This window comes from Tachypleus tridentatus, chromosome 13 (genome assembly GCF_004210375.1).
Source record: "Tachypleus tridentatus isolate NWPU-2018 chromosome 13, ASM421037v1, whole genome shotgun sequence".
Lineage (NCBI taxonomy): Eukaryota > Metazoa > Arthropoda > Merostomata > Xiphosura > Limulidae > Tachypleus > Tachypleus tridentatus.
In genome coordinates this window covers 79,071,097-79,085,579 of record NC_134837.1, presented here as the reverse complement: position 1 = coordinate 79,085,579, position 14,483 = coordinate 79,071,097, and the positions used below count along the sequence as shown (strand labels likewise).

Genomic DNA, 14,483 nt, shown 5'->3' with positions numbered 1-14,483 from the left:
TGGCACAGCGGCTTGCCTACGGACTTATAACACTAGAATCCGGGTTTCGATAGCCCATTGTGTAGCTTTGTGACTTAATTTCAAACAAACAATCCTCAAGAACTTCCACTTTGTTTCTTCTAATACAACCTCACAACACCTACTGATTAGCGCATTCAACTCGCAAACTACGGGTTATGAGTTCGAATCCTGTTACTGGGCATACTCGTGCTTTCAGTCATAGAGCATTATGATTGACGGTAAATCCCATTTTTTGTTAGTGAAAGAGCAGCTTAAGAGTTGGCGATAGGTGGGGTTTACTAGCTACCGTCCCTCTATGTATCACGTCTAGATTAGGGACGGATGGCACATATAGTCTTGAAGTAGTTTTGCGCAAAGCTAGACAAATGAACGAATCATTTAACTGGCGATTTTGAAATATTTTTTATACACTTTGCATGTATCCTTGTTTTGACTTTTCGTTTCGTATTACAAACATGTCGCTTATTGACCTTCAGCTAAACCTTCTATTGACACTCAGATAAACTAAAGCTACTCACAAAAACCTCTTAACAGAATGCAAACCATCTTCTTAATTCGCATTTAACCAGACTTAAGTAACACATTTTAACCTTAACGTAATATCACGCAATAACCTTATTGCACACTGACACTCAGCTAAAAGAATATGGCTCAATGTGAGCCGAAACTGAAGTGGTATACCCAAACCAAGTCACTTATTGACACTCAGCTAAAATAAAGTGACACAATTTAACAATATTACTTATTGACACTCAGATAAAGCAGGGCACAAGTGATACGAAAATTATGGTTAACATTTCTGTTAGGTGACTTACACTACTTACTCTTGAGTTAGAAACATAAGTGCCTCCCGCTAGTACAGCGGTACGTCTACGGATTTACAACTCTGAAATCAGGGGTTCGATTCCCTCCGGTGGGCTTAGCACATAGCCCGATGTGGCTTTGCTATAAGAAAACACACACACAGAAACATAAGCTTGTTCTACATCGATGTTTATTACGCTTTGTATGACAGTTTAGTAGGCCATAAAATACGATAATTAACGTATAATTCTCTTTTATAAGAACGTTCGTTACAAGTAACAGGACACGTAAGTGAGACCCATATCATTAAAATTCACTTTCGAGAAAACGGTCATGTTTTCGTCGTTTCGTTTAACCTTGAACAGACCTACATAAAAAAAAAGTAATATTTTCGAAACAAGTTATACATGGTGAATGGCCCGGCATGGACAAGCGTGTTAAGGCGTGCGACTCGTAATCTGAGGGTCGCAGGTTCACATCCCCGTCACACCAAACATGCTAGCCCTTTCAGCCGTGGGAGCGTTATAATGTGACGGTCAATCCCACTATTCATTGGTAAAAGAGTAGCTCAAGAGTTGGCGGTGATGACTAGTTGCCTTCCCTCTAGTCTTACACTGCTAACTTAGGGACGGCTTGCACAGATAGCCCTCGAGTAGCTTTGTGCGAAATTCCAAAACAAATACATGGTGAAAAATGAGGGATATAATAAATCATTCTATTGTCTGTTTAATCAGATTCACTGGTGATGAATGTTACCAACCAAACAGTATCTTATTGATAAAAAGAAGTAAGTTGATATATCTGTTTGGCATACGAACTGACCTATTTAACAATATTTCTTTAACATAATAATTATTAAAAGATATATTTATCTATGTTACACGATTACCGCATGTTCGGTAAAAATTGATTGTAGACTAGAAATTAACATATTTGTACAAACTATTTAAGAATGTCAAACAAAGTACTTTAGTTGAATATCTTTGCAAAACAATGTTGCGTTTAACTTTCTTTACATGTATAATTTTTAAAGAAAGCGAATCCATGGAAAACAAAACGCCTTTGGACAGATGTGCCGTTTATATATGTCTATTATTGTGTCTCTTGATATTAAAAAAATCTAATTATAGTTGTAGAAGGGCTTTTAAGGTCGGCTTTAAGGGACCATCTTCAAAATAATTTACTAGAGAGAAAAACAGATATTTATATTTTGAATCAGAACTAAAATGTTGATTGCAGTATGAAATCTTTAAGAAATTAATTTTCAATAAATAGACAAAATATTATTTTTATACCAGTTACTGGATCAACAATTATTGTACTTATCTTTACAACCAAATACTGTATTCAAACTGTGATATACCTCACGAGTTGATACCGTTCCTTAAACAGTTGCTCGGAGTATCACTTAGCAAAATGTTTCAGCATGTTACTTATTAAATAAAACCAAAAACTATCACTTAACTTGAGTACTTTGTATTAAAAAGGTTTTTACTATGTAAACCAGTACGCGGTCCGGCATGGCCAGGTGGTTAAGGCACTCGACTTGTAATCCAAGGGTTACGGGTTCGAATCCCTGTCACACCAAACATGGGCGCCCTTTCAGCCGTGGGGTCGTTATAAGTGACGGTCAATTCCACTATTCGTTGGCAAAAGAGTAGCCCAAGAGTTGGCGGTGGGTCGTAATGACTAGCTGCCTTTCCTTTCACTGCTAAATTAGGGACGACTAGAGCAGATAGCTCTTGTGTGGCTTTGCTCGCAATTCAAAAATAAAAAAACAAAACAGTATGCCAAGTGAAACGAAATGTATCAGGACTAAACATTGACATTGTTTGTTGTTTTATAGGTAATGTGATGACACCGAAAACTGGTCATTTTTGGGAAGAATGTGCAACGACCTTTTCCAACACAAAATAGTCACATACTGAGATCTTAAAGGTGTGTGTCCAGATCGAAATTTAAGATTTGTCAAGATATGTATATCCGTTGTACTTAATGGCTTTGTAAAACAAAGAAATGTGGACTAACCTGGGGCACTACAATCAGCCAGAAAAGTACCTGTGACAAGTCGTTCTCATGGTAAACAAAGTGTGACGTATTGTCATAGGTGAGAATGTATAAACACAAGAGTTAGTATCAAAAGCAGCACACATGCCCTAAACGACAGTACGTAACATAGTCAACAAGGGTCTAAGTCTGGAAACTAAGTAAACAGGCTATGGATTCCTGTTTAACTGTTGCACATCTCAAGCAACTGGAGAACGGAAAGAGTGTTCCTGCCATTTCGTACGAAAATGTTTCTGTTAAGTAGTCGATTTCTGTGCTATTGGACTGTTGAAATGGGCGCTGGGAAAACTCTTCCTCCCACATTAAAAAGAGTAAGAAAAGCTTGCATGGAAGAAGGAAGTGATTTGGACATGACAGTCTCGTGACAACACCTTACGCAACCGAAACTACGTTGCAGGATTATTGTGAAATTGTCCAACAGCGCATGAACCGCACATGTACTGTAATGACTTAGGGAGGTTTCAAAGTCGTTAAAAGGTAAGATACTTAGGTTCTGCAGAAGGTTAGGAAAACTGTGTTTAAGATGTTGATTTAGTATAGGCTAGCTGTAGTATTGATTAAGATGCTGACATCTGAATGGATAATAGGTGTCATTTACTTGCAAGATGCCAAAAAATTCACAGTTTTACTAATTCAAAGTAAAGTTTCGTAAAAATAAAGATTAAATGAATTCAAATTAATGAACCTTTCAATCACAAGAGAGTTCTCTACATTCTAGTATCAGGGAGTTATATTCCTGGTGAGGAGTTACTTTCAGATCGACATTACCTAATAAATATATAGAAACGTAAAACGTAGCAAACTATTCAATTCCCAAGAAATTCATAATTTCGTCAAATTTTGAAACTATATATTCAACTTAAGGTTCTTTATTTTCGACCTTAATTCGAAAATTTGGGGCCAGTCGATATTTTCGTAAACCACGAATATTTTCAGCAGGGTGGTTAATCCAGTCGACAATCGTATATGACAAGCTTGTTCGGTGGCGGAAATTCGTACTTGCGAACCTCTGATTGTGTGGCGAGCATCCTAACCACCAGGTCACGCCAGGCCCAAGCCCGATGTAGCTAGGGATTAGAATGATCGCCTCGCAGTCTGAGGGTGACGGGTTTCAATTCCCGTCCCTCCAAACGTACTCACCCTTTCAACCGTATGGGGTGTTATAATGTGATAGTCAATCCTACTATTCGTTGTTGAAAAGAGCAGTTCAAAAGTTGGCGGCTCTTGGTGATGACTTGTTGCTTTGCCTCTAGTCTTTCACAGTTAAATTAGGGACGGCAAGCACAAATAACCCTCGTGCAGCTTTGCGCGAAATTCGAAACAAACAAACGCCAGGCTCTTAACTTAAACGTAGCTGGTTGAAATACGAAGGCCAAAATTGAATAGTAAATGGTAAGGAATAATATACCCAGAATATTGTTTTGCTGCCAGAATCAAGACAACTCCTTCATTTTCTTCAGGGTTTAATCATTCTGACATCATAGGTCATTCAACAACACGAAGCTTCTTCAAACAAGCAAAACACGGTACATTTGTTTCTATTACGTAATGTTCTCTTATCGTCTTGATAAAACTTTATTTTCTATTTATGCGATACAAATCAATAAGAACTGCTCGTATTTGATTCATTTGAACATTATGCTACTACCCCCCAGGTGGGTTAAGGTGTTCGACTCGTAATCTGAGGGTCGCGGGTTCGAATTCCCGTCGCACTAAACATGCTCGCCCTTTCAGCCGTGGGGTCGTTATAATGTTAAGGTCAACCCCCTAACTACTCAACTATTTACAACTATTCGTTGTTAAAAGAGTATCCCAAGAGTTAGGGGTTGGTGGTGATGACTAGCTGCCTCCTCTCTTGTCTTACACTGCTAAATAGCACAAATAGCCTTCGTGTAGCTTTTGCGCGAAATTCAAAAAACAAACAAGCTACTACCCCAGTGTCGCCGCCTTGTGACCCAACAGAAAGTCTTACAGCTTATAAAATTAAAAATCGGATCTCAATACTAGCAGTGAGCACAGCCTAAATAGCCCATTGTTCAGCTTTATGCTTAATAGCAAAGAAACCCAAGTGTCGACATTTTGAAAAATCTAAGTAAATGCTACGATACAATACTCGTTATTTGCACATAATTTTATTTTAGTTTTAATTATAGAACAGATGTGCTGTTTCTGATGGCTTAAAACCTAAACACTAACATTAAGCCAACAGAGACATGCCAGTTTGCCGCGAGGCCACTGACTTTCGACACGGCTTAACTGACGAAACGTGTTCTCGTAGGCCGAGATTGACCTGCGCGTGACCACGAGAGAGTAAATCGTGCGTTTTCCCTACAGAATCGGGTTCCACCCTCGTGATAAGACACGGACGGTGGAGGGCGGCTGTCCTAGTTAACATAATATTGCAGGAAATGAAAATCTCTAAGCGACTGGCACGCGCCCAGCAATAACCCATTAAAACAATATCCCATTAAGTTAGGAATTTAAGCGCAAAGGTACACTGGAACATAATACTTCTATCACCGTAATCAAAGTTTAAGAGTTTAAAGTAAACAAAAACTAAGGAGAAATCGAGAAGTTGAGCGACTGCAGATAAACGTACTAATGAATCAAAGTCTGTAGTTAAAAGTTGATTGATTTGTTTCACATATTTGTACACAGATCTCCGTAACAACCTTTAAATCGTCAAAAGACGTTATTTATGCATATGTTATTTTGTCTGTTTATAAACCATACAAGCAAAATAACAGTTTAAAACAGTATAGCAGTCATACTTTCGCCCAAAGCCGTCACTAGGCTCTGGCGCATGGGGCTCATGCCACGATTCTATTTGGCAATGTCTTGAATTTATTATGTGCTCTTGAAAATGAAGAAAAGAAAACCACGATTGATATCATACTGCGAGCTCTTAGCCCCATATCCTAACCTTTCAGGTACAGCATGGCCATGTGGTTAAGACACTCTACTGGTAATCTGAGGGTCATGGGTTCGAATCCCCGTCACATCAAATATGCTCGCCTTTTCAGCCGTGAAAGTGTTATAATGTGACGGTCAACCCCATTGTTTGTTGGTAAAAGAGTAGCCCAAGAGTTGGCGGTGGGTGGTGATGACTAGCTGCCTTCCCTCTAGTCTTAGACTGCTAAATTAGGGACAGTTAGCGTAGAAAGCCCTCGTGTAGCTTTGCGCGAAATTTAAAGCAAACAAACCAAACCTTTTAAGTATCTAGCGACATCTCTGTTTTCGCAGAATAAAAATAATAGGAATCGTTCACTCTAGTCTTACGCTATAGAAAGACAATTGGTTATCAAATGTAAAAAGCTTTAGAATTGTTAGGCTTATGTTTGAAAAACTGTAATAGAACATTCACATCTCTGTACTTGAAACATTTTTATATGATTAATTATTTAATATTTATTTTCTATAGTTGAAGAAATCATAATTAAATACTAGGTTTATAAGCACTTTATTCCCATTCTGGGTTTCAAACTTTCGTATCTTTCCAATAAATAAATATAAATAAACATTTTAAATATTGTTTAATTGAATACTTGAAACACTTCAATTATTGATTAATACATCTTTTTTTTTAGACTCTGTTAAAATGAGTACCTGCCACACAATGAGTAAGAATGTTTCCATTGTTTAATTGAATACATGAAACATGTGGCTGATGATTTACTCATTGCTACTTTAAGTGTTGTTCAACTGAATACTTGCAACACTACGACACTGTTACTTTAAGTGTTGTTTAATTGAATACTTGACAGACGTAGAGCTGACAGTATAATAGTGCTGGCACACAGTCCAAAATGACCCGGCGAGGTGACCAAGTGATTGGTGCGCTTGACTCGTCATCTGAGGGTCGAAGTTCGAATCCCCTTTACACCAAACGTGCTCGCCCTTTCAGCGGTGGGAGCGTTATAATATGATGATCAATCTCACTAGTCGTGGTAAAAGAGTAGCCCAAGAGTTGGCGGTGGGTGGTGATAACTAACTAACTGCTTTCATTCTAGTCTTACACTGATAAATTAGGGACGGCTAGTGCAAATAGCTCTCGTGTAGCTTTGCACAAAAAACAAACAAACCGTTCAGAATGTATCATTATTCGCCATTTAAAAGATGCTTTAAACCAACATTTATACACTTGCTTACTTCAAATACTAGAGCTGAGCGTCTGTTCCTTAGATTGGAAGTACGATAAGTTTACTACATGTCCATAAATTTGTATTTGAACAAATGCGGTTTTTGAGATAATTTGAAAGGCAAATCTAAAACATTAAAATCATTTGACAGTCAAATGATCTAAAGAGCAACTCATATTACACTATGTAACAAAATGTTTACTTTTTCTTGTTCCTGGGCAGAAAGTGTTATTTCTCATCTGCTTACACCTAAAGTAAATGGAAAAGACCTATTTTTTTCCTCAAACTTTGCTTTTGTGACCTGGGTAATGAAATTTTCAAATTTATCCATTTTTCCCAAACATTCCAAATAGATTCAGTGATGAGTAGCTTGGAGAAAATTTTCTCGAACTTACAAGAATTTTCAAGAACTTTCTAGAATGTTGTAGAACTTACATGAATTTTTTAGAATGTTGTAGAACTTACTTTCAAAATTTTCTGGAACTTTCCATAGTAATATATAAACAGGGGCTCACCACTCAACACTTCAGTTTAGTTCTAGCTGCCTAAGTGAACACATAGACCTATCTGATAGCATCAAGAAGCTGCAAGCATTCTCCAGACGCATTCTGCTGTGTATGTGGCCAATTTATCAAGACAAGAGCGAAAAGGTACTCTGTGACAACATCTGCTAAATGTGTGAAGCCTACAAAGCATATTTCGGCATGCCTGTCGGGGATCAAGACAAACCCTGGGAACCTCATTTTACCTGCGAGCACTGCAAAAAAAAAAAAAAAAAAATCTAAAAGGTAAGACGGACAATTTTTGCTTGCTTGAATAATAAGATTTAATATTATACAAATTTTAGACCTTCTAAAATTTAAATATCTTTTAATTTATTTTTCAAATTTCTAATAGTATAGAAAAAATATCACATATAAAATATTTTGCATGAACCTCTTACACATTAATTGTGGATGAAATAAATTTATTCTTTATAATAATTTTATTTTGCTCTTTTGCAGGATGGTAGAGAGGGGAAAAGAGAGCCATGAAGTTCGCTTGTCCAAGAATTTGGCATGAACCCATTGACCACTCAAAGCAATTGCTACTTCTGCATGATGGACCCTTCCAAACATCGGGCTGGCAAGAATACATCTACTATGATGTATCTGGACCTTCCATCATCCATCACCTCAGTGCCACACTGCCCTGAGCTCCCTGCACTCACTTCGCCAGAGAAAGCAGCCACCCTCAGAAAAGAGGAAGACGTTGAAGATCCTGAATACAATTTCAGAGGTGCAGCTGGTGAGAGAAACCAATACTACCTCAACCAAAGAGACCTCAATGATTTGATCAGAGACCTTGGTCTAATAAAGTCGAATGGCGAGACTATATTTGGGAGCTGATACGTGAAAGTGATTTACATTACAGTCGCAAATCTTGAAAAACTACTCACTTCTAAACATTTTTGTTCATGTTTGTACAATTTTAGTATAAACACATGTAAATCTTGATTCATATGTTGTTTTATTCAGACCTTATGTAAATGTGCAAATTTGCCCGTTTTACATAGAAAATAGGTTAATTTCTAAATTACTTTATCCAGGCCACAAAAGCAAAGTTTGAAGGAAATAATGGCCATTTTCTGTACTTTTACAACATAAGCAATTAAGAAATAACACATACTATCCAGGAACAAAATTTGTGTTACATAGTGTTATCACGCCCTGTAAACTTCGCATTTTTCTCATTTAGTTATTAGAGGATACAATTCAAACATCAAGCACACACGTGCAAAATAACCTAGATGCGCTGTTTCCACAGTAGAGAATCGAGCCTTGGATTTTAACTTTATAAGCTCTCAAGCTTACCATTGATCCATCGGAGATTCAATAACAAATAAACTGGCTGTACTGGAAGTATTAGTCACACGTGCTACTGTGGACGTTAATAATAATGACGGATGATATCACCCAGACGAGAACTGTTTTCTTGGTTAACCAACAAAATTCAAGTTTCTTACCATGCATTAAGAACATTTAAACAGATTTAACTCTGAATGAAAATGTGCGTACTTAATAAAAAGATAAATCTTAAAATTATGAACTTCGTTCTAATACTTTTTTTGAAACCTCAAGCAGTGAAATAACCTGTGGAATGCCTGTTTTATCGTTTTTTACGTTATCAGTTTCAATGCGCCTACTAAACCAATTAAAATCCTCTCAGCTCCATTAAGGCACTCACGAACCACAAAAAAATGAAAAAATTACCACTAAACAACAGTTCATCGGTTCTGTATACAATAGAAAACACAGACAGGTTCGTAGATATATAAGCCTAGGGCGAGACCTCATGATTACGCATATATGTATATATAGTTAGATATATATATAAGAACTAGTGAACCAATGGCCAGGTCAGGGAGTAATGGGAAAGTCTCCACTCGTGATGAGAGATAGTCCATGTGCAGAAAATAGCAGGTAGGAAAAGCAGTAGGAATAGTGTAAAGTGTTGGCTTTCATTTCTTACCACAGTCAGCTGGTTCAGCCCCCACGGTTTACACTCTTGCTGTTGTGGCAATGTATGTTTTGATTCTTTCATGAAAGTAGTAGCACTTTGAAGAGTTAGTGTGAAGTCAATTTCACTCTTCACGTGATGGGTTCTGAATGTTTGGAAGAAAGAAAAAGGCAGAAAGGCGGCTGAACTCTTTGTGTTGCGTTCTATTCAAAAAGCTTCACTAAATAGAGAGTTAGATGAAAAAGTATTCCATTCAGTTGTCACCCACTAATTTCTGAAGTTTACGTTAGTTTTTTTTCTCGGTTACACGTGTTTTCTTCAAGTTCCATCCAGCACGCCAAGTTGTTGATGTCTGTATGCAACATAATAGGAAAAGCCAAAGTGAACTTATTTTCTCAAATACAGACACAGGTAGGAGGTAAAAGTTAGCAGGTGTAAGCTAGGTTTTCGTAAGATATGTGCAGTTTCACTAATAGACGTGAAATAACAAATAACAATAGACAGGTTCAAAGCTATAATTTTATCGTTTTTGGATGTACAATAACATACGTTTCCCACAACTTTCCATACAGGACACAGACATTATTAAAAATATAAAGATGTATGTTTGAGCTTTGTTGTAGCAGAACATGTGTTTGTGTAAAGAATAAATTCATATATTTGATGTCCCATTGAAATATTACTTTAATGTAGGGATATTGATCCCTTTCACAAGGAACTCAGAATCAAATATTAATTGAACTCAAATTAGAAAATTTGACATTTTCAAATATAGTAGCTTTTCGGTAACTTTCATTCTCCAAGAAAACTGTTAGATCGGAAGTGAAAAGTCGAGTCGAAAAGTTAACTGAATGGCAAAGCAGTTCGAAGTAGATCATTTCACAGTAGAGACGTAGTCAAGATTTCTACTGTCTGAAGTTGGTACATTTAATGCATTAAATTTAACTCCATCTTGCAATTTGCTTTTAAGGAAAACTAAACTATGCATGAAGAGAAAAGAAATATCCTAAAAATATTTTAATTATGAAACACTTTTCTAATTCAGGCTTAATCACTTACTGTGACCCCTATATGAACCGAAAATTAAAATCGGGAATCATAAATACTAATATCTTTATTATAGACATTGTATCTTGATATGCTTTTTTTTTTTCCTTTTTACTGTGTATTTTGGTTGTTGTAAGAAAGAAGCCAAAATGCTAACATTTTGTACAGTATTTCACTTGTAGAATTTTGTGAGTTATATTCCAACTGAACTATTTGCATTAGATAGTGGAGTAACGATATTGGAGTTATACATATAAAATACTTTTATTTTTCAAAATATGGAAAATTTTCACATGAATTTGGTTTGCTTTTGCACTACCAAGTTAGTATGCTGATTGTGGTTTAGGTTGATCAACTCATTTGGAGAAGATGCGTCTACAGACAGACAGGCAGACAGACAGAAGTATTTGATATTGGATAGTTCCTCTTATGGTTTAATATGTATAACGCAATTTTCTTTTATATAAATTTGTTCTAAACGCTTTATGAAGTTTTATCAAATTTATTTTTTAGCATTTCCTAATCTAAGAAAATTAATGTTCTGTCACTACTTTTGTTTGTTTTTTAGTTAAGCACAAAGCTGCACAATGGGCTATCTGTGCTTTGCTCACCACGGGTATTGAAACCCGGTTTCTAAAGGTATGAGTCCGCGGGCATACTGCTGTGCCGCTAATGGACGCTTTTCAAGTACTTCTGTTTCTTGACCCTATGTGTAAATCACCTTCAGTTAACTTTATGACTTTCTTCCCAAAAGATGGGAAAAAAACGCTACAAAAACGATCCATTTAGTTCCAGTGTTGTTTTCCTTCAGTGTTACAGCGGTTATTTTATACAGGATTACATTGTATATCTTTTCTTATAGCGAAGCCACATCAGGCTATCTGATGTATTCACCGAGGGGGATTGAACCCTGATCTTAGCGTTGTGAATCCGAAAACGGATATATATATATATCCTTGTGGTGGGGCATATGCTTTGTGTAACTGTGAATTTTGTATAGGTACTTATATTGTTTCTGGACTTATGGTCTAACTGTGTTTTGTATATAGATCTTTGTGGTTTTGCTGAAATATTTTTGTTTAATTTTTTTTACTATATAGATTATTATGGTGTTGCTGGACTTTTTTAAAACTGAGATTTTACACATAAATAGATCCCTATGGGGTTTCTTGACATACTCTTTCTTTAACTGCGTTTTCTTTGTAAATCCTTGTGATGTTTTTGTACATATGTTTTGATTAGCTGTAGTTTGTATATAAACCCTTGTGATGTTTCTGGACATGTTTTGATTAGCTGTAGTTTGTATGTAAATCCTTGTGATGTCTCTGGACATATTTATTGCTTGAGATCCTTGTAGTTTTTTTGGACCTTTCTTACAATAACTTTGATTTGTATCCTTTTGTAGAATAAACATTTTAATCCATTTGGTCACCGTAAATAAGGCTACCTCTTAAGTTGATGTTTGAGGGCTTATAACGCTAAAACCGGAATTCGATACCAGTAGTGGACATAGCACAGATAGCTCATTATGTAGCTTTGCCTCTAATAAGAAGCAAGGCACTTAAATTGATGTAAAAAGTAATTAACATTTTCTATGCATCATCTAGAATGAATACAACAGTAAACAGCATGGAAAATTAACTTTTAGATACATAACGGTTGATGTTTAGTTGTCTACTAAACAAGTGAGAGAGGATTTTATACTAAGTTTCTATATTTGTTAGAAGTGAGACTTTATTTTGAATATTAACATAAAAAATAGGTATTTTTTTCATAACTGATATTGCTATGGACATATTTTATGTTTTAAAAGTCTTAAATCAGTACTAACTGTGATAATGAAACAGATGAAGCAATCCATGACGGGATAAGATCTGTGTTCATTAGATGCCAAATCAGTGGTGGATGAGGTTACATGTACAGTTCAGAAATTGCGTAGAATGTAAGCACATGAATAAAAAAAACGTCCTCTTATAAAACATCTAGTAAACCACAAAATTTAAGTTTAAGCAATTACACCAGTGTTAGTTCAGTGATCATTTTTGCTAACGCACTGTTATTTTATCATTTACCGAACGTTTAGAAAACAAAATAAAAAACAAGAAACTGATTTAACGGATTAAGGTTCGACCGTTTTCAAGTCTGCGGTCATCAGATATGGACACTCAGAATGAACAACGTCAATGTGTATCTGCTGCAAAAGTGCTGTCCGTTTCTTCTACAGTTTCCGCCTCTCTGCAATCTGATAGATTTGTTAGACTTTAATTACTTGTAGAGAACTTGCTGACGTCAGTTCCGTTGAGACAAGAGTAAACAATAAAGAACTTTTCCAGAAAGGTTTTCAAGCAAGATGAAATATATGTGTAGTAAAATAACTGGGTGTTATTAGGGTCCTTCAGACAGAAACAAATAATACATGCGGGTTTGTCTTTTTTATCACTACGACGATAGTATTTCACAAAGATGTCTTTGGGTCCTACTCTCAATCGAAATCACCAGTAAAGAGGTAGTAATTAGTGGTCAATTAGCCTCGACCCCACTTCCTGTTGTCTGATGCCTTAATTCTAGCTACAGAAAGAAGAGACGTCTCAGGTAACTGACCTGTGTGCTCTTGTGTTTAACAAACACGCCCTCTAGTTGTAGTTCTTGTCATCCCAGTTGATTTGTCTTGAGAGTCACGTTTAGAGGAAGGAGCACGTGCTTACAATAGTGCACCGTGTTTGATATAGTGATTTAATTTATGTATACAAAATATATCTTGTTTTAGGCAGAAAACCATAATGCACAATCATTCTTTTAGTGGTAGAGCTCTGCATATGGGATAAGAAATTACGTCATAAAAAGTACTAATTATACGAAAATATTCTTTTTTTTTTTTTTAACAAACGTTTAGCGCTAGTAATTTATGGGGCATGGAGCATTATTTCTGATTTGAAAATACGATATAGTATTATTATATTTTTCCTTTTCCGTAGGGACATAGAAGAACGAGGTCAAACGTCACATACAAACTCTTACGAAAAGTTAAAGTTACCACAAATCTCAAGTATAGTAATGGAAGGGTAATGGCCCTAAAAACAGTTCAAAAAACGAAATAAGATTCAACTACATTAAAGAGGTAACAGGTTGCGTTTGATATGGAGAAGCTTATGAATATCATATTACTCAACTAAATAAACGAAGAAAAACTAGTCTCTCCTGAAGAAGCTAACAAGAATCAGATTACAGTTAAGGAAATGAAGTAGACAGAGAAGTTGTATCTTAGAAGAGAAACAATTGGTATCAAAATATTCAAGTGAAATAGAAAAATAAGAGAGTAGCGTCTTTGAAGGAAAGGCAAGTTGATCTCAGAACGTTCGAACATAGGAAAGAAACAAGTGACGTTTCCTTGAGGGAAACGAGTTGATGTCACAACACTCAAGAATAACAAAAAGCAAGCGTCACTTCTTTCTGATAATAATGAATTGATATCAGAATACGTATCACAGTTGAAATAACTATATATTTCGCTGTTCTATAAATATTGTTTGTTTGTTTTTTGAATTTCGCGCAAAGATACTCGAGGGCTATCTGCATTAGCCATCCCTAATACAGCAGTGTGAGACTAGAGGGAAGGCAGCTAGTCGTCACCACCCACCGCCAACTCTTGGGCTACTCTTTTACCAAGGAGTATAGTATTGCCCGTCACATTATAACACCCCCACAACTGAAAGGGCGAAAATGTTTGGTACAACGAAGATTCGAACCCGCGACCCTCAGATTACAAATCGAGTGCCATCTGGCCATAGCCCGTTTTATAACTTTGTGCTTAATTGTCGATACACATGAAAATTAATTTTTAAAAGTATTAAATTCTTTTAATAAAATAAAAAAATAATATAAAAAATAATGCTTAGAAAATAAAAA

At 36.1% G+C, this 14,483-nt stretch overlaps 1 long non-coding RNA gene across 1 annotated transcript in view; it reads left to right on the top strand.

The window, feature by feature from the left end:
• Positions 1-2,195: 2,195 nt before the first annotated feature.
• The window catches only part of LOC143237896 (uncharacterized), a 49,961-nt gene continuing 37,673 nt past the window's right edge, over positions 2,196-14,483 (top strand). The window contains exon 1 of the long non-coding RNA XR_013020323.1: positions 2,196-3,369. This is a non-coding gene — a long non-coding RNA (uncharacterized LOC143237896). The remainder of the gene's footprint in view (positions 3,370-14,483) is intronic.